This window comes from Phalangium opilio, unplaced genomic scaffold (assembly GCF_054372755.1).
Source record: "Phalangium opilio isolate 3A_F unplaced genomic scaffold, DU_Popi_V2 ptg000011l_1, whole genome shotgun sequence".
NCBI classification, from domain to species: domain Eukaryota; kingdom Metazoa; phylum Arthropoda; class Arachnida; order Opiliones; family Phalangiidae; genus Phalangium; species Phalangium opilio.
Window position 1 is genome coordinate 9,642,238 of NW_028324147.1, and position 14,537 is coordinate 9,656,774.

General features: G+C 42.6%; 69 non-coding genes across 69 annotated transcripts; all 69 read left to right on the forward strand.

Annotated features, from left to right (window-relative positions):
* Positions 1-49: 49 nt before the first annotated feature.
* Positions 50-124, forward strand: TRNAI-AAU (transfer RNA isoleucine (anticodon AAU)). Its single transcript has one exon. It is a non-coding gene; the product is annotated as a tRNA-Ile (tRNA).
* Positions 125-209: 85 nt separating this feature from the next.
* TRNAI-AAU (transfer RNA isoleucine (anticodon AAU)) lies at positions 210-283 on the forward strand. Its single transcript has one exon. It is a non-coding gene; the product is annotated as a tRNA-Ile (tRNA).
* Positions 284-369: 86 nt separating this feature from the next.
* Positions 370-443, forward strand: TRNAI-AAU (transfer RNA isoleucine (anticodon AAU)). The gene has a single exon. It is a non-coding gene; the product is annotated as a tRNA-Ile (tRNA).
* Positions 444-528: 85 nt separating this feature from the next.
* On the forward strand, positions 529-602 carry TRNAI-AAU (transfer RNA isoleucine (anticodon AAU)). The gene has a single exon. It is a non-coding gene; the product is annotated as a tRNA-Ile (tRNA).
* An 85-nt stretch (positions 603-687) lies between these two features.
* On the forward strand, positions 688-761 carry TRNAI-AAU (transfer RNA isoleucine (anticodon AAU)). The gene has a single exon. It is a non-coding gene; the product is annotated as a tRNA-Ile (tRNA).
* Positions 762-2,030: 1,269 nt separating this feature from the next.
* TRNAI-AAU (transfer RNA isoleucine (anticodon AAU)) lies at positions 2,031-2,104 on the forward strand. The gene has a single exon. It is a non-coding gene; the product is annotated as a tRNA-Ile (tRNA).
* An 85-nt stretch (positions 2,105-2,189) lies between these two features.
* Positions 2,190-2,263, forward strand: TRNAI-AAU (transfer RNA isoleucine (anticodon AAU)). The gene has a single exon. It is a non-coding gene; the product is annotated as a tRNA-Ile (tRNA).
* Positions 2,264-2,348: 85 nt separating this feature from the next.
* Positions 2,349-2,422, forward strand: TRNAI-AAU (transfer RNA isoleucine (anticodon AAU)). The gene has a single exon. It is a non-coding gene; the product is annotated as a tRNA-Ile (tRNA).
* Positions 2,423-2,507: 85 nt separating this feature from the next.
* Positions 2,508-2,581, forward strand: TRNAI-AAU (transfer RNA isoleucine (anticodon AAU)). The gene has a single exon. It is a non-coding gene; the product is annotated as a tRNA-Ile (tRNA).
* Positions 2,582-2,666: 85 nt separating this feature from the next.
* TRNAI-AAU (transfer RNA isoleucine (anticodon AAU)) lies at positions 2,667-2,740 on the forward strand. The gene has a single exon. It is a non-coding gene; the product is annotated as a tRNA-Ile (tRNA).
* An 84-nt stretch (positions 2,741-2,824) lies between these two features.
* TRNAI-AAU (transfer RNA isoleucine (anticodon AAU)) lies at positions 2,825-2,898 on the forward strand. The gene has a single exon. It is a non-coding gene; the product is annotated as a tRNA-Ile (tRNA).
* Positions 2,899-2,982: 84 nt separating this feature from the next.
* On the forward strand, positions 2,983-3,056 carry TRNAI-AAU (transfer RNA isoleucine (anticodon AAU)). The gene has a single exon. It is a non-coding gene; the product is annotated as a tRNA-Ile (tRNA).
* A 245-nt stretch (positions 3,057-3,301) lies between these two features.
* Positions 3,302-3,375, forward strand: TRNAI-AAU (transfer RNA isoleucine (anticodon AAU)). Its single transcript has one exon. It is a non-coding gene; the product is annotated as a tRNA-Ile (tRNA).
* An 85-nt stretch (positions 3,376-3,460) lies between these two features.
* Positions 3,461-3,534, forward strand: TRNAI-AAU (transfer RNA isoleucine (anticodon AAU)). Its single transcript has one exon. It is a non-coding gene; the product is annotated as a tRNA-Ile (tRNA).
* An 85-nt stretch (positions 3,535-3,619) lies between these two features.
* TRNAI-AAU (transfer RNA isoleucine (anticodon AAU)) lies at positions 3,620-3,693 on the forward strand. The gene has a single exon. It is a non-coding gene; the product is annotated as a tRNA-Ile (tRNA).
* An 85-nt stretch (positions 3,694-3,778) lies between these two features.
* TRNAI-AAU (transfer RNA isoleucine (anticodon AAU)) lies at positions 3,779-3,852 on the forward strand. Its single transcript has one exon. It is a non-coding gene; the product is annotated as a tRNA-Ile (tRNA).
* An 84-nt stretch (positions 3,853-3,936) lies between these two features.
* TRNAI-AAU (transfer RNA isoleucine (anticodon AAU)) lies at positions 3,937-4,010 on the forward strand. The gene has a single exon. It is a non-coding gene; the product is annotated as a tRNA-Ile (tRNA).
* A 245-nt stretch (positions 4,011-4,255) lies between these two features.
* Positions 4,256-4,329, forward strand: TRNAI-AAU (transfer RNA isoleucine (anticodon AAU)). The gene has a single exon. It is a non-coding gene; the product is annotated as a tRNA-Ile (tRNA).
* An 85-nt stretch (positions 4,330-4,414) lies between these two features.
* TRNAI-AAU (transfer RNA isoleucine (anticodon AAU)) lies at positions 4,415-4,488 on the forward strand. The gene has a single exon. It is a non-coding gene; the product is annotated as a tRNA-Ile (tRNA).
* An 85-nt stretch (positions 4,489-4,573) lies between these two features.
* Positions 4,574-4,646, forward strand: TRNAI-AAU (transfer RNA isoleucine (anticodon AAU)). Its single transcript has one exon. It is a non-coding gene; the product is annotated as a tRNA-Ile (tRNA).
* Positions 4,647-4,731: 85 nt separating this feature from the next.
* Positions 4,732-4,805, forward strand: TRNAI-AAU (transfer RNA isoleucine (anticodon AAU)). Its single transcript has one exon. It is a non-coding gene; the product is annotated as a tRNA-Ile (tRNA).
* Positions 4,806-4,889: 84 nt separating this feature from the next.
* Positions 4,890-4,963, forward strand: TRNAI-AAU (transfer RNA isoleucine (anticodon AAU)). The gene has a single exon. It is a non-coding gene; the product is annotated as a tRNA-Ile (tRNA).
* Positions 4,964-5,207: 244 nt separating this feature from the next.
* TRNAI-AAU (transfer RNA isoleucine (anticodon AAU)) lies at positions 5,208-5,281 on the forward strand. Its single transcript has one exon. It is a non-coding gene; the product is annotated as a tRNA-Ile (tRNA).
* Positions 5,282-5,526: 245 nt separating this feature from the next.
* Positions 5,527-5,600, forward strand: TRNAS-ACU (transfer RNA serine (anticodon ACU)). The gene has a single exon. It is a non-coding gene; the product is annotated as a tRNA-Ser (tRNA).
* Positions 5,601-5,685: 85 nt separating this feature from the next.
* On the forward strand, positions 5,686-5,759 carry TRNAI-AAU (transfer RNA isoleucine (anticodon AAU)). The gene has a single exon. It is a non-coding gene; the product is annotated as a tRNA-Ile (tRNA).
* Positions 5,760-5,843: 84 nt separating this feature from the next.
* TRNAI-AAU (transfer RNA isoleucine (anticodon AAU)) lies at positions 5,844-5,918 on the forward strand. Its single transcript has one exon. It is a non-coding gene; the product is annotated as a tRNA-Ile (tRNA).
* Positions 5,919-6,003: 85 nt separating this feature from the next.
* TRNAI-AAU (transfer RNA isoleucine (anticodon AAU)) lies at positions 6,004-6,077 on the forward strand. The gene has a single exon. It is a non-coding gene; the product is annotated as a tRNA-Ile (tRNA).
* An 85-nt stretch (positions 6,078-6,162) lies between these two features.
* TRNAI-AAU (transfer RNA isoleucine (anticodon AAU)) lies at positions 6,163-6,236 on the forward strand. The gene has a single exon. It is a non-coding gene; the product is annotated as a tRNA-Ile (tRNA).
* Positions 6,237-6,320: 84 nt separating this feature from the next.
* Positions 6,321-6,394, forward strand: TRNAI-AAU (transfer RNA isoleucine (anticodon AAU)). The gene has a single exon. It is a non-coding gene; the product is annotated as a tRNA-Ile (tRNA).
* Positions 6,395-6,479: 85 nt separating this feature from the next.
* On the forward strand, positions 6,480-6,553 carry TRNAI-AAU (transfer RNA isoleucine (anticodon AAU)). Its single transcript has one exon. It is a non-coding gene; the product is annotated as a tRNA-Ile (tRNA).
* Positions 6,554-6,638: 85 nt separating this feature from the next.
* Positions 6,639-6,712, forward strand: TRNAI-AAU (transfer RNA isoleucine (anticodon AAU)). The gene has a single exon. It is a non-coding gene; the product is annotated as a tRNA-Ile (tRNA).
* An 84-nt stretch (positions 6,713-6,796) lies between these two features.
* TRNAI-AAU (transfer RNA isoleucine (anticodon AAU)) lies at positions 6,797-6,870 on the forward strand. The gene has a single exon. It is a non-coding gene; the product is annotated as a tRNA-Ile (tRNA).
* A 244-nt stretch (positions 6,871-7,114) lies between these two features.
* TRNAI-AAU (transfer RNA isoleucine (anticodon AAU)) lies at positions 7,115-7,188 on the forward strand. The gene has a single exon. It is a non-coding gene; the product is annotated as a tRNA-Ile (tRNA).
* A 245-nt stretch (positions 7,189-7,433) lies between these two features.
* Positions 7,434-7,507, forward strand: TRNAS-ACU (transfer RNA serine (anticodon ACU)). The gene has a single exon. It is a non-coding gene; the product is annotated as a tRNA-Ser (tRNA).
* Positions 7,508-7,752: 245 nt separating this feature from the next.
* TRNAI-AAU (transfer RNA isoleucine (anticodon AAU)) lies at positions 7,753-7,825 on the forward strand. The gene has a single exon. It is a non-coding gene; the product is annotated as a tRNA-Ile (tRNA).
* Positions 7,826-7,910: 85 nt separating this feature from the next.
* TRNAI-AAU (transfer RNA isoleucine (anticodon AAU)) lies at positions 7,911-7,984 on the forward strand. The gene has a single exon. It is a non-coding gene; the product is annotated as a tRNA-Ile (tRNA).
* An 84-nt stretch (positions 7,985-8,068) lies between these two features.
* TRNAI-AAU (transfer RNA isoleucine (anticodon AAU)) lies at positions 8,069-8,142 on the forward strand. Its single transcript has one exon. It is a non-coding gene; the product is annotated as a tRNA-Ile (tRNA).
* An 85-nt stretch (positions 8,143-8,227) lies between these two features.
* On the forward strand, positions 8,228-8,301 carry TRNAI-AAU (transfer RNA isoleucine (anticodon AAU)). The gene has a single exon. It is a non-coding gene; the product is annotated as a tRNA-Ile (tRNA).
* Positions 8,302-8,386: 85 nt separating this feature from the next.
* Positions 8,387-8,460, forward strand: TRNAI-AAU (transfer RNA isoleucine (anticodon AAU)). Its single transcript has one exon. It is a non-coding gene; the product is annotated as a tRNA-Ile (tRNA).
* Positions 8,461-8,705: 245 nt separating this feature from the next.
* On the forward strand, positions 8,706-8,779 carry TRNAS-ACU (transfer RNA serine (anticodon ACU)). Its single transcript has one exon. It is a non-coding gene; the product is annotated as a tRNA-Ser (tRNA).
* Positions 8,780-9,024: 245 nt separating this feature from the next.
* TRNAI-AAU (transfer RNA isoleucine (anticodon AAU)) lies at positions 9,025-9,098 on the forward strand. Its single transcript has one exon. It is a non-coding gene; the product is annotated as a tRNA-Ile (tRNA).
* An 85-nt stretch (positions 9,099-9,183) lies between these two features.
* TRNAI-AAU (transfer RNA isoleucine (anticodon AAU)) lies at positions 9,184-9,257 on the forward strand. Its single transcript has one exon. It is a non-coding gene; the product is annotated as a tRNA-Ile (tRNA).
* An 85-nt stretch (positions 9,258-9,342) lies between these two features.
* Positions 9,343-9,416, forward strand: TRNAI-AAU (transfer RNA isoleucine (anticodon AAU)). Its single transcript has one exon. It is a non-coding gene; the product is annotated as a tRNA-Ile (tRNA).
* Positions 9,417-9,500: 84 nt separating this feature from the next.
* Positions 9,501-9,575, forward strand: TRNAI-AAU (transfer RNA isoleucine (anticodon AAU)). Its single transcript has one exon. It is a non-coding gene; the product is annotated as a tRNA-Ile (tRNA).
* An 84-nt stretch (positions 9,576-9,659) lies between these two features.
* On the forward strand, positions 9,660-9,733 carry TRNAI-AAU (transfer RNA isoleucine (anticodon AAU)). Its single transcript has one exon. It is a non-coding gene; the product is annotated as a tRNA-Ile (tRNA).
* Positions 9,734-9,818: 85 nt separating this feature from the next.
* On the forward strand, positions 9,819-9,892 carry TRNAI-AAU (transfer RNA isoleucine (anticodon AAU)). The gene has a single exon. It is a non-coding gene; the product is annotated as a tRNA-Ile (tRNA).
* An 85-nt stretch (positions 9,893-9,977) lies between these two features.
* On the forward strand, positions 9,978-10,051 carry TRNAI-AAU (transfer RNA isoleucine (anticodon AAU)). Its single transcript has one exon. It is a non-coding gene; the product is annotated as a tRNA-Ile (tRNA).
* An 84-nt stretch (positions 10,052-10,135) lies between these two features.
* Positions 10,136-10,209, forward strand: TRNAI-AAU (transfer RNA isoleucine (anticodon AAU)). Its single transcript has one exon. It is a non-coding gene; the product is annotated as a tRNA-Ile (tRNA).
* A 244-nt stretch (positions 10,210-10,453) lies between these two features.
* On the forward strand, positions 10,454-10,527 carry TRNAI-AAU (transfer RNA isoleucine (anticodon AAU)). Its single transcript has one exon. It is a non-coding gene; the product is annotated as a tRNA-Ile (tRNA).
* Positions 10,528-10,772: 245 nt separating this feature from the next.
* TRNAS-ACU (transfer RNA serine (anticodon ACU)) lies at positions 10,773-10,846 on the forward strand. Its single transcript has one exon. It is a non-coding gene; the product is annotated as a tRNA-Ser (tRNA).
* A 245-nt stretch (positions 10,847-11,091) lies between these two features.
* TRNAS-ACU (transfer RNA serine (anticodon ACU)) lies at positions 11,092-11,165 on the forward strand. The gene has a single exon. It is a non-coding gene; the product is annotated as a tRNA-Ser (tRNA).
* A 245-nt stretch (positions 11,166-11,410) lies between these two features.
* TRNAI-AAU (transfer RNA isoleucine (anticodon AAU)) lies at positions 11,411-11,484 on the forward strand. The gene has a single exon. It is a non-coding gene; the product is annotated as a tRNA-Ile (tRNA).
* An 85-nt stretch (positions 11,485-11,569) lies between these two features.
* Positions 11,570-11,643, forward strand: TRNAI-AAU (transfer RNA isoleucine (anticodon AAU)). The gene has a single exon. It is a non-coding gene; the product is annotated as a tRNA-Ile (tRNA).
* An 85-nt stretch (positions 11,644-11,728) lies between these two features.
* On the forward strand, positions 11,729-11,802 carry TRNAI-AAU (transfer RNA isoleucine (anticodon AAU)). The gene has a single exon. It is a non-coding gene; the product is annotated as a tRNA-Ile (tRNA).
* Positions 11,803-11,887: 85 nt separating this feature from the next.
* On the forward strand, positions 11,888-11,961 carry TRNAI-AAU (transfer RNA isoleucine (anticodon AAU)). Its single transcript has one exon. It is a non-coding gene; the product is annotated as a tRNA-Ile (tRNA).
* Positions 11,962-12,046: 85 nt separating this feature from the next.
* On the forward strand, positions 12,047-12,120 carry TRNAI-AAU (transfer RNA isoleucine (anticodon AAU)). Its single transcript has one exon. It is a non-coding gene; the product is annotated as a tRNA-Ile (tRNA).
* Positions 12,121-12,205: 85 nt separating this feature from the next.
* On the forward strand, positions 12,206-12,279 carry TRNAI-AAU (transfer RNA isoleucine (anticodon AAU)). The gene has a single exon. It is a non-coding gene; the product is annotated as a tRNA-Ile (tRNA).
* Positions 12,280-12,364: 85 nt separating this feature from the next.
* TRNAI-AAU (transfer RNA isoleucine (anticodon AAU)) lies at positions 12,365-12,438 on the forward strand. Its single transcript has one exon. It is a non-coding gene; the product is annotated as a tRNA-Ile (tRNA).
* Positions 12,439-12,683: 245 nt separating this feature from the next.
* On the forward strand, positions 12,684-12,757 carry TRNAI-AAU (transfer RNA isoleucine (anticodon AAU)). Its single transcript has one exon. It is a non-coding gene; the product is annotated as a tRNA-Ile (tRNA).
* Positions 12,758-12,842: 85 nt separating this feature from the next.
* TRNAI-AAU (transfer RNA isoleucine (anticodon AAU)) lies at positions 12,843-12,916 on the forward strand. Its single transcript has one exon. It is a non-coding gene; the product is annotated as a tRNA-Ile (tRNA).
* Positions 12,917-13,001: 85 nt separating this feature from the next.
* Positions 13,002-13,075, forward strand: TRNAI-AAU (transfer RNA isoleucine (anticodon AAU)). Its single transcript has one exon. It is a non-coding gene; the product is annotated as a tRNA-Ile (tRNA).
* An 84-nt stretch (positions 13,076-13,159) lies between these two features.
* TRNAI-AAU (transfer RNA isoleucine (anticodon AAU)) lies at positions 13,160-13,233 on the forward strand. The gene has a single exon. It is a non-coding gene; the product is annotated as a tRNA-Ile (tRNA).
* Positions 13,234-13,478: 245 nt separating this feature from the next.
* TRNAI-AAU (transfer RNA isoleucine (anticodon AAU)) lies at positions 13,479-13,552 on the forward strand. The gene has a single exon. It is a non-coding gene; the product is annotated as a tRNA-Ile (tRNA).
* Positions 13,553-13,637: 85 nt separating this feature from the next.
* TRNAI-UAU (transfer RNA isoleucine (anticodon UAU)) lies at positions 13,638-13,711 on the forward strand. The gene has a single exon. It is a non-coding gene; the product is annotated as a tRNA-Ile (tRNA).
* An 84-nt stretch (positions 13,712-13,795) lies between these two features.
* Positions 13,796-13,869, forward strand: TRNAI-AAU (transfer RNA isoleucine (anticodon AAU)). Its single transcript has one exon. It is a non-coding gene; the product is annotated as a tRNA-Ile (tRNA).
* Positions 13,870-13,954: 85 nt separating this feature from the next.
* Positions 13,955-14,028, forward strand: TRNAI-AAU (transfer RNA isoleucine (anticodon AAU)). The gene has a single exon. It is a non-coding gene; the product is annotated as a tRNA-Ile (tRNA).
* Positions 14,029-14,113: 85 nt separating this feature from the next.
* Positions 14,114-14,187, forward strand: TRNAI-AAU (transfer RNA isoleucine (anticodon AAU)). The gene has a single exon. It is a non-coding gene; the product is annotated as a tRNA-Ile (tRNA).
* Positions 14,188-14,272: 85 nt separating this feature from the next.
* TRNAI-AAU (transfer RNA isoleucine (anticodon AAU)) lies at positions 14,273-14,346 on the forward strand. The gene has a single exon. It is a non-coding gene; the product is annotated as a tRNA-Ile (tRNA).
* Positions 14,347-14,431: 85 nt separating this feature from the next.
* On the forward strand, positions 14,432-14,505 carry TRNAI-AAU (transfer RNA isoleucine (anticodon AAU)). Its single transcript has one exon. It is a non-coding gene; the product is annotated as a tRNA-Ile (tRNA).
* The last annotated feature ends 32 nt before the right edge of the window (positions 14,506-14,537 follow it).

Sequence of the window (14,537 nt, forward strand, 5' to 3'; positions counted from 1 at the left end):
TGGCTTCATTTTAATATATTTGATATCTTGGAAAGCGTGTTAAGAGTGTGGCCCATTAGCTCAGTTGGCTAGAGCGTCGTGCTAATAATGCGAAGGTCGTGGATTCGATCCCCCCCATGGGCCATAGGTACTGTTTTTTCTTTGGAAATCCGTAAAGTTTTGGCTTCATTTTAATATATTTGATATCTTGGAAAGCGTATGAACTGTATGGCCCATTAGCTCAGTTGGTTAGAGCGTCGTGCTAATAACGCGAAGGTCGTGGGTTCGATCCCCCCATGGGCCATAGGTACTGTTTTTTCTTTGGAAATCCGTAAAGTTTTGGCTTCATTTTAATATATTTGATATCTTGGAAAGCATGTTAAGTGTTGTGGCCCATTAGCTCAGTTGGTTAGAGCGTCGTGCTAATAACGCGAAGGTCGTGGGTTCAATCCCCCCATGGGCCATAGGTACTGTTTTTTCTTTCGAAATCCGTAAAATTTTGGCTTCAGTTTAATATATATGATATCTTGGGAAGCATGTTAAGTGTGTGGCCCATTAGCTCAGTTGGTTAGAGCGTCGTGCTAATAACGCGAAGGTGGTGGGTTCAATCCCCCCATGGGCCATAGGTACTGTTTTTTCTTTGGAAATCCGTAAAGTTTTGGCTTCATTTTAATATATTTGATATCTTGGAAAGCATGTTAAATGAGTGGCCCATTAGCTCAGTTGGTTAGAGCGTCGTGCTAATAACGCGAAGGTCGTGGGTTCAATCCCCCCATGGGCCATAGGTACTGTTTTTTCTTTGGAAATCCGTAAAGTTTTGGCTTCATTTTAATATTTTCGATATCTTGGAAAGCGTGTTAAGAGTGTACCATTAGCTCAGTTGGCTAGAGCGTCGTGCTAATAATGCGAAGGTCGTGGATTCGATCCCCCCTATAGGCCATAGGTACTGTTTTTACCTCTCCGTGTGACGTAGTCCAGGAGAGGTTCTGTAACGGCCGTGTCTGTGTGTGTGTCTGTCTGTGTGTGTGTCTGTCTGTGTGTCTGTCTGTCTGTCCGTTGTTACACCCACGTGACCGCGTTCGCAGTTTGCGTATCGGAGCAAACGTGTTCGCCATTTCCGAACTGCTTTCACAGTCACGGAAATGGCTCCTCTACTTGAGTTCTCACACCACCATCTTCTGGTCTTTGTCCATCCCACACGGACACCAGTCTGTTCTTACTGGCTTCTAATCACCACCATCTTCTGCTCTTTGTCAATCCCACATTGACACCAGTCTGCACTTACACTGGCTTCTAACACCACCATCCACTGGTCTTCCGTCTATTCCACATAGACACCAATCTGTATCATTGGCTTCTACTCCATTATCATCGTTTGGTTTTAGGATATACGCGGCGATCAGCTAGGGTTACGAGAAACGTCTAGCCTCCCTAAGGTGGGATCGCCACCAAAGGTTTTCGCAATTGCACTTTTTCCTTACTATTATAATGGAAACGAATCGTATATATACCCCAAATTTGAAAAAAGCGGGCAAGAGGGGTACCCTTAACTTTAAACGTCAATATTAGCAAAGTTTGAGAAGATAATAGGTATAACTTTATTTTAAACGATTTAACTATTATTAATGTTAATTATTGAAGATTAAAATAATTAAAAATAATTATATTTATTTAAATATTAAAGATAAACCTCTGGTGCAAAGAGAGAGATTATCATTGCCTCCTATATCTACCAAGGCCCGTGCATGCGATATATTTCCTTCATTGCCTCTTATATCTATCAAGGCCCGTGCATTGTGATATATTTCATTCATTGCCTCCTATATCTATCAAGGCCCGTGCATTGCGATATATTTTTCAAAACAACAACAAAAATGGGAAACCCCAACTCAGAAACATAATAACGTTTTCATTGGATACTTTAAGTTTATATAATCTTCTTGACACGGAGAGGTAATATTTTGGTTTTCCCAACTTGTTTCTTTGGAAATCCGTAAAGTTTTGGCTTCATTTTAATATATTTGATATCTTGGAAAGCGTATGAACTGAGTGGCCCATTAGCTAAGTTGGTTAGAGCGTCGTGCTAATAACGCGAAGGTCGTGGGTTCGATCCCCCCATGGGCCATAGGTACTGTTTTTCCTTTGGAAATCCGTAAAGTTTTTGCTTCATTTTAATATAGTTGATATCTTGGAAAGCGTATGAACTGTGTGGGCCATTAGCTCAGTTGGTGAGAGCGTCGTGCTAATAACGCGAAGGTCGTGGGTTCGATCCCCCCATGGGCCATAGGTACTGTTTTTTCTTTGGAAATCCGTAAAGTTTTGGCTTCATTTTAATATATTTGATATCTTGGAAAGCGTATGAACTGTATGGCCCATTAGCTCAGTTTGTTAGAGCGTCGTGCTAATAACGCGAAGGTCGTGGGTTCGATCCCCCCATGGGCCATAGGTACTGTTTTTTCTTTGGAAATCCGTAAAGTTTTTGCTTCATTTTAATATAGTTGATATCTTGGAAAGCGTATGAACTGTGTGGCCCATTAGCTCAGTTGGTGAGAGAGTCATGCTAATAACGCGAAGGTCGTGGGTTCGATCCCCCCATGGGCCATAGGTACTGTTTTTCCTTTGGAAATCCGTAAAGTTTTGGCTTCATTTTAATATATTTGATATCTTGGAAAGCGTATGAACTGTATGGCCCATTAGCTCAGTTTGTTAGAGCGTCGTGCTAATAACGCGAAGGTCGTGGGTTCGATCCCCCCATGGGCCATAGGTACTGTTTTTCCTTTGGAAATCCGTAAAGTTTGGCTTCATTTTAATATATTTGATATCTTGGAAAGCGTATGAACTGTGTGGCCCATTAGCTCAGTTGGTTAGAGCGTCGTGCTAATAACGCGAAGGTCGTGGGTTCGATCCCCCCATGGGCCATAGGTACTGTTTTTCCTTTGGAAATCCGTAAAGTTTGGCTTCATTTTAATATATTTGATATCTTGGAAAGCGTATGAACTGTGTGGCCCATTAGCTCAGTTGGTTAGAGCGTCGTGCTAATAACGCGAAGGTCGTGGGTTCAAACCCCCCATGGGCCATAGGTACTGTTTTTTCTTTGGAAATCCGTAAAGTTTTGGCTTCATTTTAATATTTTCGATATCTTGGAAAGCGTGTTAAGAGTGTGGCCCATTAGCTCAGTTGGCTAGAGCGTCGTGCTAATAATGCGAAGGTCGTGGATTTGATCCCCCCTATAGGCCATAGGTACTGTTTTTTCTTTGGAAATCCGTAAAGTTTTGGCTTCATTTTAATATATTTGATATCTTGGAAAGCGTATGAACTGAGTGGCCCATTAGCTAAGTTGGTTAGAGCGTCGTGCTAATAACGCGAAGGTCGTGGGTTCGATCCCCCCATGGGCCATAGGTACTGTTTTTCCTTTGGAAATCCGTAAAGTTTTTGCTTCATTTTAATATAGTTGATATCTTGGAAAGCGTATGAACTGTGTGGCCCATTAGCTCAGTTGGTGAGAGCGTCGTGCTAATAACACGAAGGTCGTGGGTTCGATCCCCCCATGGGCCATAGGTACTGTTTTTTCTTTGGAAATCCGTAAAGTTTTGGCTTCATTTTAATATATTTGATATCTTGGAAAGCGTATGAACTGTATGGCCCATTAGCTCAGTTTGTTAGAGCGTCGTGCTAATAACGCGAAGGTCGTGGGTTCGATCCCCCCATGGGCCATAGGTACTGTTTTTTCTTTGGAAATCCGTAAAGTTTTGGCTTCATTTTAATATATTTGATATCTTGGAAAGCGTATGAACTGTATGGCCCATTAGCTCAGTTGGTTAGAGCGTCGTGCTAATAACGCGAAGGTCGTGGGTTCGATCCCCACATGGGCCATAGGTACTGTTTTTCCTTTGGAAATCCGTAAAGTTTGGCTTCATTTTAATATATTTGATATCTTGGAAAGCGTATTAACTGTGTGGCCCATTAGCTCAGTTGGTTAGAGCGTCGTGCTAATAACGCGAAGGTCCTGGGTTCAATCCCCCCATGGGCCATAGGTACTGTTTTTTCTTTGGAAATCCGTAAAGTTTTGGCTTCATTTTAATATTTTCGATATCTTGGAAAGCGTGTTAAGAGTGTGGCCCATTAGCTCAGTTGGCTAGAGCGTCGTGCTAATAATGCGAAGGTCGTGGATTCGATCCCCCCTATAGGCCATAGGTACTGTTTTTTCTTTGGAAATCCGTAAAGTTTTGGCTTCATTTTAATATATTTGATATCTTGGAAAGCGTATGAACTGAGTGGCCCATTAGCTAAGTTGGTTAGAGCGTCGTGCTAATAACGCGAAGGTCGTGGGTTCGATCCCCCCATGGGCCATAGGTACTGTTTTTCCTTTGGAAATCCGTAAAGTTTTTGCTTCATTTTAATATAGTTGATATCTTGGAAAGCGTATGAACTGTGTGGCCCATTAGCTCAGTTGGTGAGAGCGTCGTGCTAATAACGCGAAGGTCGTGGGTTCGATCCCCCCATGGGCCATAGGTACTGTTTTTTCTTTGGAAATCCGTAAAGTTTTGGCTTCATTTTAATATATTTGATATCTTGGAAAGCGTATGAACTGTATGGCCCATTAGCTCAGTTTTTAGAGCGTCGTGCTAATAACGCGAAGGTCGTGGGTTCGATCCCCCCATGGGCCATAGGTACTGTTTTTTCTTTGGAAATCCGTAAAGTTTTGGCTTCATTTTAATATATTTGATATCTTGGAAAGCGTATGAGCTGTGTGGCCCATTAGCTCAGTTGGTTAGAGCGTCGTGCTAATAACGCGAAGGTCGTGGGTTCGATCCCCCCATGGGCCATAGGTACTGTTTTTCCTTTGGAAATCCGTAAAGTTTGGCTTCATTTTAATATATTTGATATCTTGGAAAGCGTATGAACTGTGTGGCCCATTAGCTCAGTTGGTTAGAGCGTCGTGCTAATAACGCGAAGGTCGTGGGTTCGATCCCCCCATGGGCTATAGGTATTGTTTTTTCTTTGGAAATCCGTAAAGTTTTGGCTTCATTTTAATATATTTGATATCTTGGAAAGCATGTTAAGTGTGTGGCCCATTAGCTCAGTTGGTTAGAGCGTCGTGCTAATAACTTGAAGGTCGTGAGTTAGATCCCCCCTTGGGCCATAGGTACTGTTTATTCTTTGGAAATCCGTATTGTTTTGGCTTCATTTAAATATATTTGATATCTTGGAAAGCGTGTTAAGAGTGTGGCCCATTAGCTCAGTTGGCTAGAGCGTCGTGCTAATAACGCGAAGATCGTGGATTCGAACCCCCCATGGGCCATAGGTACTGTTTTTTCTTTCGAAATCCGTAAAGTTTTGGCTTCATTTTAATATATTTGATATCTTGGAAAGCGTGTTAAGAGTGTGGCCCATTAGCTCAGTTGGCTAGAGCGTCGTGCTAATAATGCGAAGGTCGTGGATTCGATCCCCCCTATAGGCCATAGGTACTGTTTTTTCTTTGGAAATCCGTAAAGTTTTGGCTTCATTTTAATATATTTGATATCTTGGAAAGCGTATGAACTGAGTGGCCCATTAGCTAAGTTGGTTAGAGCGTCGTGCTACTAACGCGAAGGTCGTGGGTTCGATCCCCCCATGGGCCATAGGTACTGTTTTTTCTTTGGAAATCCGTAAAGTTTTGGCTTCATTTTAATATATTTGATATCTTGGAAAGCGTATGAGCTGTGTGGCCCATTAGCTCAGTTGGTTAGAGCGTCGTGCTAATAACGCGAAGGTCGTGGGTTCGATCCCCCCATGGGCCATAGGTACTGTTTTTCCTTTGGAAATCCGTAAAGTTTGGCTTCATTTTAATATATTTGATATCTTGGAAAGCGTATGAACTGTGTGGCCCATTAGCTCAGTTGGTTAGAGCGTCGTGCTAATAATGCGAAGGTCGTGGATTCGATCCCCCCTATAGGCCATAGGTACTGTTTTTTCTTTGGAAATCCGTAAAGTTTTGGCTTCATTTTAATATATTTGATATCTTGGAAAGCGTATGAACTTTGTGGCCCATTAGCTCAGTTGGTGAGAGCGTCGTGCTAATAACGCGAAGGTCGTGGGTTCGATCCCCCCATGGGCCATAGGTACTGTTTTTTCTTTGGAAATCCGTAAAGTTTTGGCTTCATTTTAATATATTTGATATCTTGGAAAGCGTATGAGCTGTGTGGCCCATTAGCTCAGTTGGTTAGAGCGTCGTGCTAATAACGCGAAGGTCGTGGGTTCGATCCCCCCATGGGCCATAGGTACTGTTTTTCCTTTGGAAATCCGTAAAGTTTGGCTTCAATTTAATATATTTGATATCTTGGAAAGCGTATGAACTGTGTGGCCCATTAGCTCAGTTGGTGAGAGCGTCGTGCTAATAACGCGAAGGTCGTGGGTTCGATCCCCCCATGGGCCATAGGTACTGTTTTTTCTTTGGAAATCCGTAAAGTTTTGGCTTCATTTTAATATATTTGATATCTTGGAAAGCGTATGAACTGTATGGCCCATTAGCTCAGTTTGTTAGAGCGTCGTGCTAATAACGCGAAGGTCGTGGGTTCGATCCCCCCATGGGCCATAGGTACTGTTTTTTCTTTGGAAATCCGTAAAGTTTTGGCTTCATTTTAATATATTTGATATCTTGGAAAGCGTATGAACTGTGTGTCCCATTAGCTCAGTTGGTTAGAGCGTCGTGCTAATAACGCGAAGGTCGTGGGTTCGATCCCCCCATGGGCCATAGGTACTGTTTTTCCTTTGGAAATCCGTAAAGTTTGGCTTCATTTTAATATATTTGATATCTTGGAAAGCGTATGAACTGTGTGGCCCATTAGCTCAGTTGGTTAGAGCGTCGTGCTAATAACGCGAAGGTCGTGGGTTCGATCCCCCCATGGGCTATAGGTATTGTTTTTTCTTTGGAAATCCGTAAAGTTTTGGCTTCATTTTAATATATTTGATATCTTGGAAAGCATGTTAAGTGTGTGGCCCATTAGCTCAGTTGGTTAGAGCGTCGTGCTAATAACTTGAAGGTCGTGAGTTAGATCCCCCCTTGGGCCATAGGTACTGTTTATTCTTTGGAAATCCGTATTGTTTTGGCTTCATTTAAATATATTTGATATCTTGGAAAGCGTGTTAAGAGTGTGGCCCATTAGCTCAGTTGGCTAGAGCGTCGTGCTAATAACGCGAAGATCGTGGATTCGAACCCCCCATGGGCCATAGGTACTGTTTTTTCTTTCGAAATCCGTAAAGTTTTGGCTTCATTTTAATATATTTGATATCTTGGAAAGCGTGTTAAGAGTGTGGCCCATTAGCTCAGTTGGCTAGAGCGTCGTGCTAATAATGCGAAGTTCGTGGATTCGATCCCCCCTATAGGCCATAGGTACTGTTTTTTCTTTGGAAATCCGTAAAGTTTTGGCTTCATTTTAATATATTTGATATCTTGGAAAGCGTATGAACTGAGTGGCCCATTAGCTAAGTTGGTTAGAGCGTCGTGCTACTAACGCGAGGGTGGTGGGTTCAATCCCCCCATGGGCCATAGGTACTGTTTTTTCTTTGGAAATCCGTAAAGTTTTGGCTTCATTTTAATATATTTGATATCTTGGAAAGCGTGTTAAGAGTGTGGCCCATTAGCTCAGTTGGCTAGAGCGTCGTGCTAATAATGCGAAGGTCGTGGATTCGATCCCCCCTATAGGCCATAGGTACTGTTTTTTCTTTGGAAATCCGTAAAGTTTTGGCTTCATTTTAATATATTTGATATCTTGGAAAGCGTATGAACTGTATGGCCCATTAGCTCAGTTTTTAGAGCGTCGTGCTAATAACGCGAAGGTCGTGGGTTCGATCCCCCCATGGGCCATAGGTACTGTTTTTTCTTTGGAAATCCGTAAAGTTTTGGCTTCATTTTAATATATTTGATATCTTGGAAAGCGTATGAGCTGTGTGGCCCATTAGCTCAGTTGGTTAGAGCGTCGTGCTAATAACGCGAAGGTCGTGGGTTCGATCCCCCCATGGGCCATAGGTACTGTTTTTCCTTTGGAAATCCGTAAAGTTTGGCTTCATTTTAATATATTTGATATCTTGGAAAGCGTATGAACTGTGTGGCCCATTAGCTCAGTTGGTTAGAGCGTCGTGCTAATAACGCGAAGGTCGTGGGTTCGATCCCCCCATGGGCTATAGGTATTGTTTTTTCTTTGGAAATCCGTAAAGTTTTGGCTTCATTTTAATATATTTGATATCTTGGAAAGCATGTTAAGTGTGTGGCCCATTAGCTCAGTTGGTTAGAGCGTCGTGCTAATAACTTGAAGGTCGTGGGTTAGATCCCCCCTTGGGCCATAGGTACTGTTTATTCTTTGGAAATCCGTATTGTTTTGGCTTCATTTAAATATATTTGATATCTTGGAAAGCGTGTTAAGAGTGTGGCCCATTAGCTCAGTTGGCTAGAGCGTCGTGCTAATAACGCGAAGATCGTGGATTCGAACCCCCCATGGGCCATAGGTACTGTTTTTTCTTTCGAAATCCGTAAAGTTTTGGCTTCATTTTAATATATTTGATATCTTGGAAAGCGTGTTAAGAGTGTGGCCCATTAGCTCAGTTGGCTAGAGCCTCGTGCTAATAATGCGAAGGTCGTGGATTCGATCCCCCCTATAGGCCATAGGTACTGTTTTTTCTTTGGAAATCCGTAAAGTTTTGGCTTCATTTTAATATATTTGATATCTTGGAAAGCGTATGAACTGAGTGGCCCATTAGCTAAGTTGGTTAGAGCGTCGTGCTACTAACGCGAAGGTGGTGGGTTCAATCCCCCCATGGGCCATAGGTACTGTTTTTTCTTTGGAAATCCGTAAAGTTTTGGCTTCATTTTAATATATTTGATATCTTGGAAAGCGTGTTAAGAGTGTGGCCCATTAGCTCAGTTGGCTAGAGCGTCGTGCTAATAATGCGAAGGTCGTGGATTCGATCCCCCCTATAGGCCATAGGTACTGTTTTTTCTTTGGAAATCCGTAAAGTTTTGGCTTCATTTTAATATATTTGATATCTTGGAAAGCGTATGAACTGAGTGGCCCATTAGCTAAGTTGGTTAGAGCGTCGTGCTAATAACGCGAAGGTCGTGGGTTCGATCCCCCCATGGGCCATAGGTACTGTTTTTCCTTTGGAAATCCGTAAAGTTTTTGCTTCATTTTAATATAGTTGATATCTTGGAAAGCGTATGAACTTTGTGGCCCATTAGCTCAGTTGGTGAGAGCGTCGTGCTAATAACGCGAAGGTCGTGGGTTCGATCCCCCCATGGGCCATAGGTACTGTTTTTTCTTTGGAAATCCGTAAAGTTTTGGCTTCATTTTAATATATTTGATATCTTGGAAAGCGTATGAGCTGTGTGGCCCATTAGCTCAGTTGGTTAGAGCGTCGTGCTAATAACGCGAAGGTCGTGGGTTCGATCCCCCCATGGGCCATAGGTACTGTTTTTCCTTTGGAAATCCGTAAAGTTTGGCTTCATTTTAATATATTTGATATCTTGGAAAGCGTATGAACTGTGTGGCCCATTAGCTCAGTTGGTTAGAGCGTCGTGCTAATAATGCGAAGGTCGTGGATTCGATCCCCCCTATAGGCCATAGGTACTGTTTTTCCTTTGGAAATCCGTAAAGTTTGGCTTCAATTTAATATATTTGATATCTTGGAAAGCGTATGAACTGTGTGGCCCATTAGCTCAGTTGGTTAGAGCGTCGTGCTAATAACGCGAAGGTCGTGGGTTCGATCCCCCCATGGGCCATAGGTACTGTTTTTTCTTTGGAAATCCGTAAAGTTTTGGCTTCATTTTAATATATTTGATATCTTGGAAAGCGTATGAGCTGTGTGGCCCATTAGCTCAGTTGGTTAGAGCGTCGTGCTAATAACGCGAAGGTCGTGGGTTCGATCCCCCCATGGGCCATAGGTACTGTTTTTTCTTTGGAAATCCGTAAAGTTTTGGCTTCATTTTAATATATTTGATATCTTGGAAAGCGTATGAACTGTGTGTCCCATTAGCTCAGTTGGTGAGAGCGTCGTGCTAATAACGCGAAGGTCGTGGGTTCGATCCCCCCATGGGCCATAGGTACTGTTTTTCCTTTGGAAATCCGTAAAGTTTGGCTTCATTTTAATATATTTGATATCTTGGAAAGCGTATGAACTGTGTGGCCCATTAGCTCAGTTGGTTAGAGCGTCGTGCTAATAACGCGAAGGTCGTGGGTTCGATCCCCCCATGGGCTATAGGTATTGTTTTTTCTTTGGAAATCCGTAAAGTTTTGGCTTCATTTTAATATATTTGATATCTTGGAAAGCATGTTAAGTGTGTGGCCCATTAGCTCAGTTGGTTAGAGCGTCGTGCTAATAACTTGAAGGTCGTGAGTTAGATCCCCCCTTGGGCCATAGGTACTGTTTATTCTTTGGAAATCCGTATTGTTTTGGCTTCATTTAAATATATTTGATATCTTGGAAAGCGTGTTAAGAGTGTGGCCCATTAGCTCAGTTGGCTAGAGCGTCGTGCTAATAACGCGAAGATCGTGGATTCGAACCCCCCATGGGCCATAGGTACTGTTTTTTCTTTCGAAATCCGTAAAGTTTTGGCTTCATTTTAATATATTTGATATCTTGGAAAGCGTGTTAAGAGTGTGGCCCATTAGCTCAGTTGGCTAGAGCGTCGTGCTAATAATGCGAAGTTCGTGGATTCGATCCCCCCTATAGGCCATAGGTACTGTTTTTTCTTTGGAAATCCGTAAAGTTTTGGCTTCATTTTAATATATTTGATATCTTGGAAAGCGTATGAACTGAGTGGCCCATTAGCTAAGTTGGTTAGAGCGTCGTGCTACTAACGCGAGGGTGGTGGGTTCAATCCCCCCATGGGCCATAGGTACTGTTTTTTCTTTGGAAATCCGTAAAGTTTTGGCTTCATTTTAATATATTTGATATCTTGGAAAGCGTGTTAAGAGTGTGGCCCATTAGCTCAGTTGGCTAGAGCGTCGTGCTAATAATGCGAAGGTCGTGGATTCGATCCCCCCTATAGGCCATAGGTACTGTTTTTTCTTTGGAAATCCGTAAAGTTTTGGCTTCATTTTAATATATTTGATATCTTGGAAAGCGTATGAACTGAGTGGCCCATTAGCTAAGTTGGTTAGAGCGTCGTGCTACTAACGCGAAGGTGGTGGGTTCAATCCCCCCATGGGCCATAGGTACTGTTTTTTCTTTGGAAATCCGTAAAGTTTTGGCTTCATTTTAATATATTTGATATCTTGGAAAGCGTGTTAAGAGTGTGGCCCATTAGCTCAGTTGGCTAGAGCGTCGTGCTAATAATGCGAAGGTCGTGGATTCGATCCCCCCTATAGGCCATAGGTACTGTTTTTTCTTTGGAAATCCGTAAAGTTTTGGCTTCATTTTAATATATTTGATATCTTGGAAAGCGTATGAACTGAGTGGCCCATTAGCTAAGTTGGTTAGAGCGTCGTGCGAATAACGCGAAGGTCGTGGGTTCGATCCCCCCATGGGCCATAGGTACTGTTTTTCCTATGGAAATCCGTAAAGTTTTTGCTTCATTTTAATATAGTTGATATCTTGGAAAGCGTATGAACTGTGTGGCCCATTAGCTCAGTTGGTGAGAGCGTCGTGCTAATAACGCGAAGGTCGTGGGTTCGATCCCCCCATGGGCCATAGGTACTGTTTTTTCTTTGGAAATCCGTAAAGTTTTGGCTTCATTTTAATATATTTGATATCTTGGAAAGCGTATGAACTGTATGGCCCATTAGCTCAGTTGGTTAGAGCGTCGTGCTAATAACGCGAAGGTCGTGGGTTCGATCCCCCCATGGGCCATAGGTACTGTTTTTTCTTTGGAAATCCGTAAAGTTTTGGCTTCATTTTAATATATTTGATATCTTGGAAAGCATGTTAAGTGTGTGGCCCATTAGCTCAGTTGGTTAGAGCGTCGTGCTAATAACGCGAAGGTCGTGGGTTCAATCCCCCCATGGGCCATAGGTACTGTTTTTTCTTTCGAAATCCGTAAAATTTTGGCTTCAGTTTAATATATATGATATCTTGGGAAGCATGTTAAGTGTGTGGCCCATTAGCTCAGTTAGTTAGAGCGTCGTGCTAATAACGCGAAGGTCGTGGGTTCGATCCCCCCATGGGCCATAGGTACTGTTTTTTCTTTGGAAATCCGTAAAGTTTTGGCTTCATTTTAATATATTTGATATCTTGGAAAGCATGTTAAGTGTGTGGCCCATTAGCCCAGTTGGTTAGAGCGTCGTGCTAATAACGCGTAGGTGGTGGGTTCAATCCCCCCATGGGCCATAGGTACTGTTTTTTCTTTGGAAATCCGTAAAGTTTTGGCTTCAATTTAATATATTTGATATCTTGGAAAGCATGTTAAGTGAGTGGCCCATTAGCTCAGTTGGTTAGAGCGTCGTGCTAATAACGCGAAGGTCGTGGGTTCAATCCCTCCATGGGCCATAGGTACTGTTTTTTCTTTGGAAATCCGTAAAGTTTTGGCTTCATTTTAATATTTTCGATATCTTGGAAAGCGTGTTAAGAGTGTGGCCCATTAGCTCAGTTGGCTAGAGCGTCGTGCTAATAATGCGAAGGTCGTGGATTCGATCCCCCCTATAGGCCATAGGTACTGTTTTTTCTTTGGAAATCCGTAAAGTTTTGGCTTCATTTTAATATATTTGATATCTTGGAAAGCGTATGAACTGAGTGGCCCATTAGCTAAGTTGGTTAGAGCGTCGTGCTAATAACGCGAAGGTCGTGGGTTCGATCCCCCCATGGGCCATAGGTACTGTTTTTCCTTTGGAAATCCGTAAAGTTTTGGCTTCATTTTAATATATTTGATATCTTGGAAAGCGTATGAACTGTATGGCCCATTAGCTCAGTTTGTTAGAGCGTCGTGCTAATAACGCGAAGGTCGTGGGTTCGATCCCCCCATGGGCCATAGGTACTGTTTTTTCTTTGGAAATCCGTAAAGTTTTGGCTTCATTTTAATATATTTGATATCTTGGAAAGCGTATGAGCTGTGTGGCCCATTAGCTCAGTAGGTTAGAGCGTCGTGCTAATAACGCGAAGGTCGTGGGTTCGATCCCCCCATGGGCCATAGGTACTGTTTTTCCTTTGGAAATCCGTAAAGTTTGGCTTCATTTTAATATATTTGATATCTTGGAAAGCGTATGAACTGTGTGGCCCATTAGCTCAGTTGGTTAGAGCGTCGTGCTAATAACGCGAAGGTCGTGGGTTCAATCCCCCCATGGGCCATAGGTACTGTTTTTTCTTTGGAAATCCGTAAAGTTTTGGCTTCATTTTAATATTTTCGATATCTTGGAAAGCGTGTTAAGAGTATGGCCCATAAGCTCAGTTGGCTAGAGCGTCGTGCTAATAATGCGAAGGTCGTGGATTCGATCCCCCCTATAGGCCATAGGTACTGTTTTTTCTTTGGAAATCCGTAAAGTTTTGGCTTCATTTTAATATATTTGATATCTTGGAAAGCGTATGAACTGTATGGCCCATTAGCTCAGTTTGTTAGAGCGTCGTGCTAATAACGCGAAGGTCGTGGGTTCGATCCCCCCATGGGCCATAGGTACTGTTTTTTCTTTGGAAATCCGTAAAGTTTTGGCTTCATTTTAATATATTTGATATCTTGGAAAGCGTATGAGCTGTATGGCCCATTAGCTCAGTTGGTTAGAGCGTCGTGCTTATAACGCGAAGGTCGTGGGTTCGATCCCCCCATGGGCCATAGGTACTGTTTTTCCTTTGGAAATCCGTAAAGTTTGGCTTCATTTTAATATATTGGATATCTTGGAAAGCGTATGAACTGTGTGGCCCATTAGCTCAGTTGGTTAGAGCGTCGTGCTAATAACGCGAAGGTCGTGGGTTCGATCCCCCCATGGGCTATAGGTATTGTTTTTTCTTTGGAAATCCGTAAAGTTTTGGCTTCATTTTAATATATTTGATATCTTGGAAAGCATGTTAAGTGTGTGGCCCATTAGCTCAGTTGGTTAGAGCGTCGTGCTAATAACTTGAAGGTCGTGGGTTAGATCCCCCCTTGGGCCATAGGTACTGTTTTTTCTTTGGAAATCCGTAAAGTTTTGGCTTCATTTTAATATATTTGATATCTTGGAAAGCGTATGAACTGTGTGGCCCATTAGCTCAGTTGGTTAGAGCGTCGTGCTAATAACGCGAAGGTCGTGGGTTCGATCCCCCCATGGGCTATAGGTATTGTTTTTTCTTTGGAAATCCGTAAAGTTTTTGCTTCATTTTAATATAGTTGATATCTTGGAAAGCGTATGAACTGTGTGGCCCATTAGCTCAGTTGGTGAGAGCGTCGTGCTAATAACGCGAAGGTCGTGGGTTCGATCCCCCCATGGGCCATAGGTACTGTTTTTTCTTTGGAAATCCGTAAAGTTTTGGCTTCATTTTAATATATTTGATATCTTGGAAAGCGTATGAACTGTATGGCCCATTAGCTCAGTTGGTTAGAGCGTCGTGCTAATAACGCGAAGGTCGTGGGTTCGATCCCCCCATGGGCCATAGGTACTGTTTTTTCTTTGGAAATCCGTAAA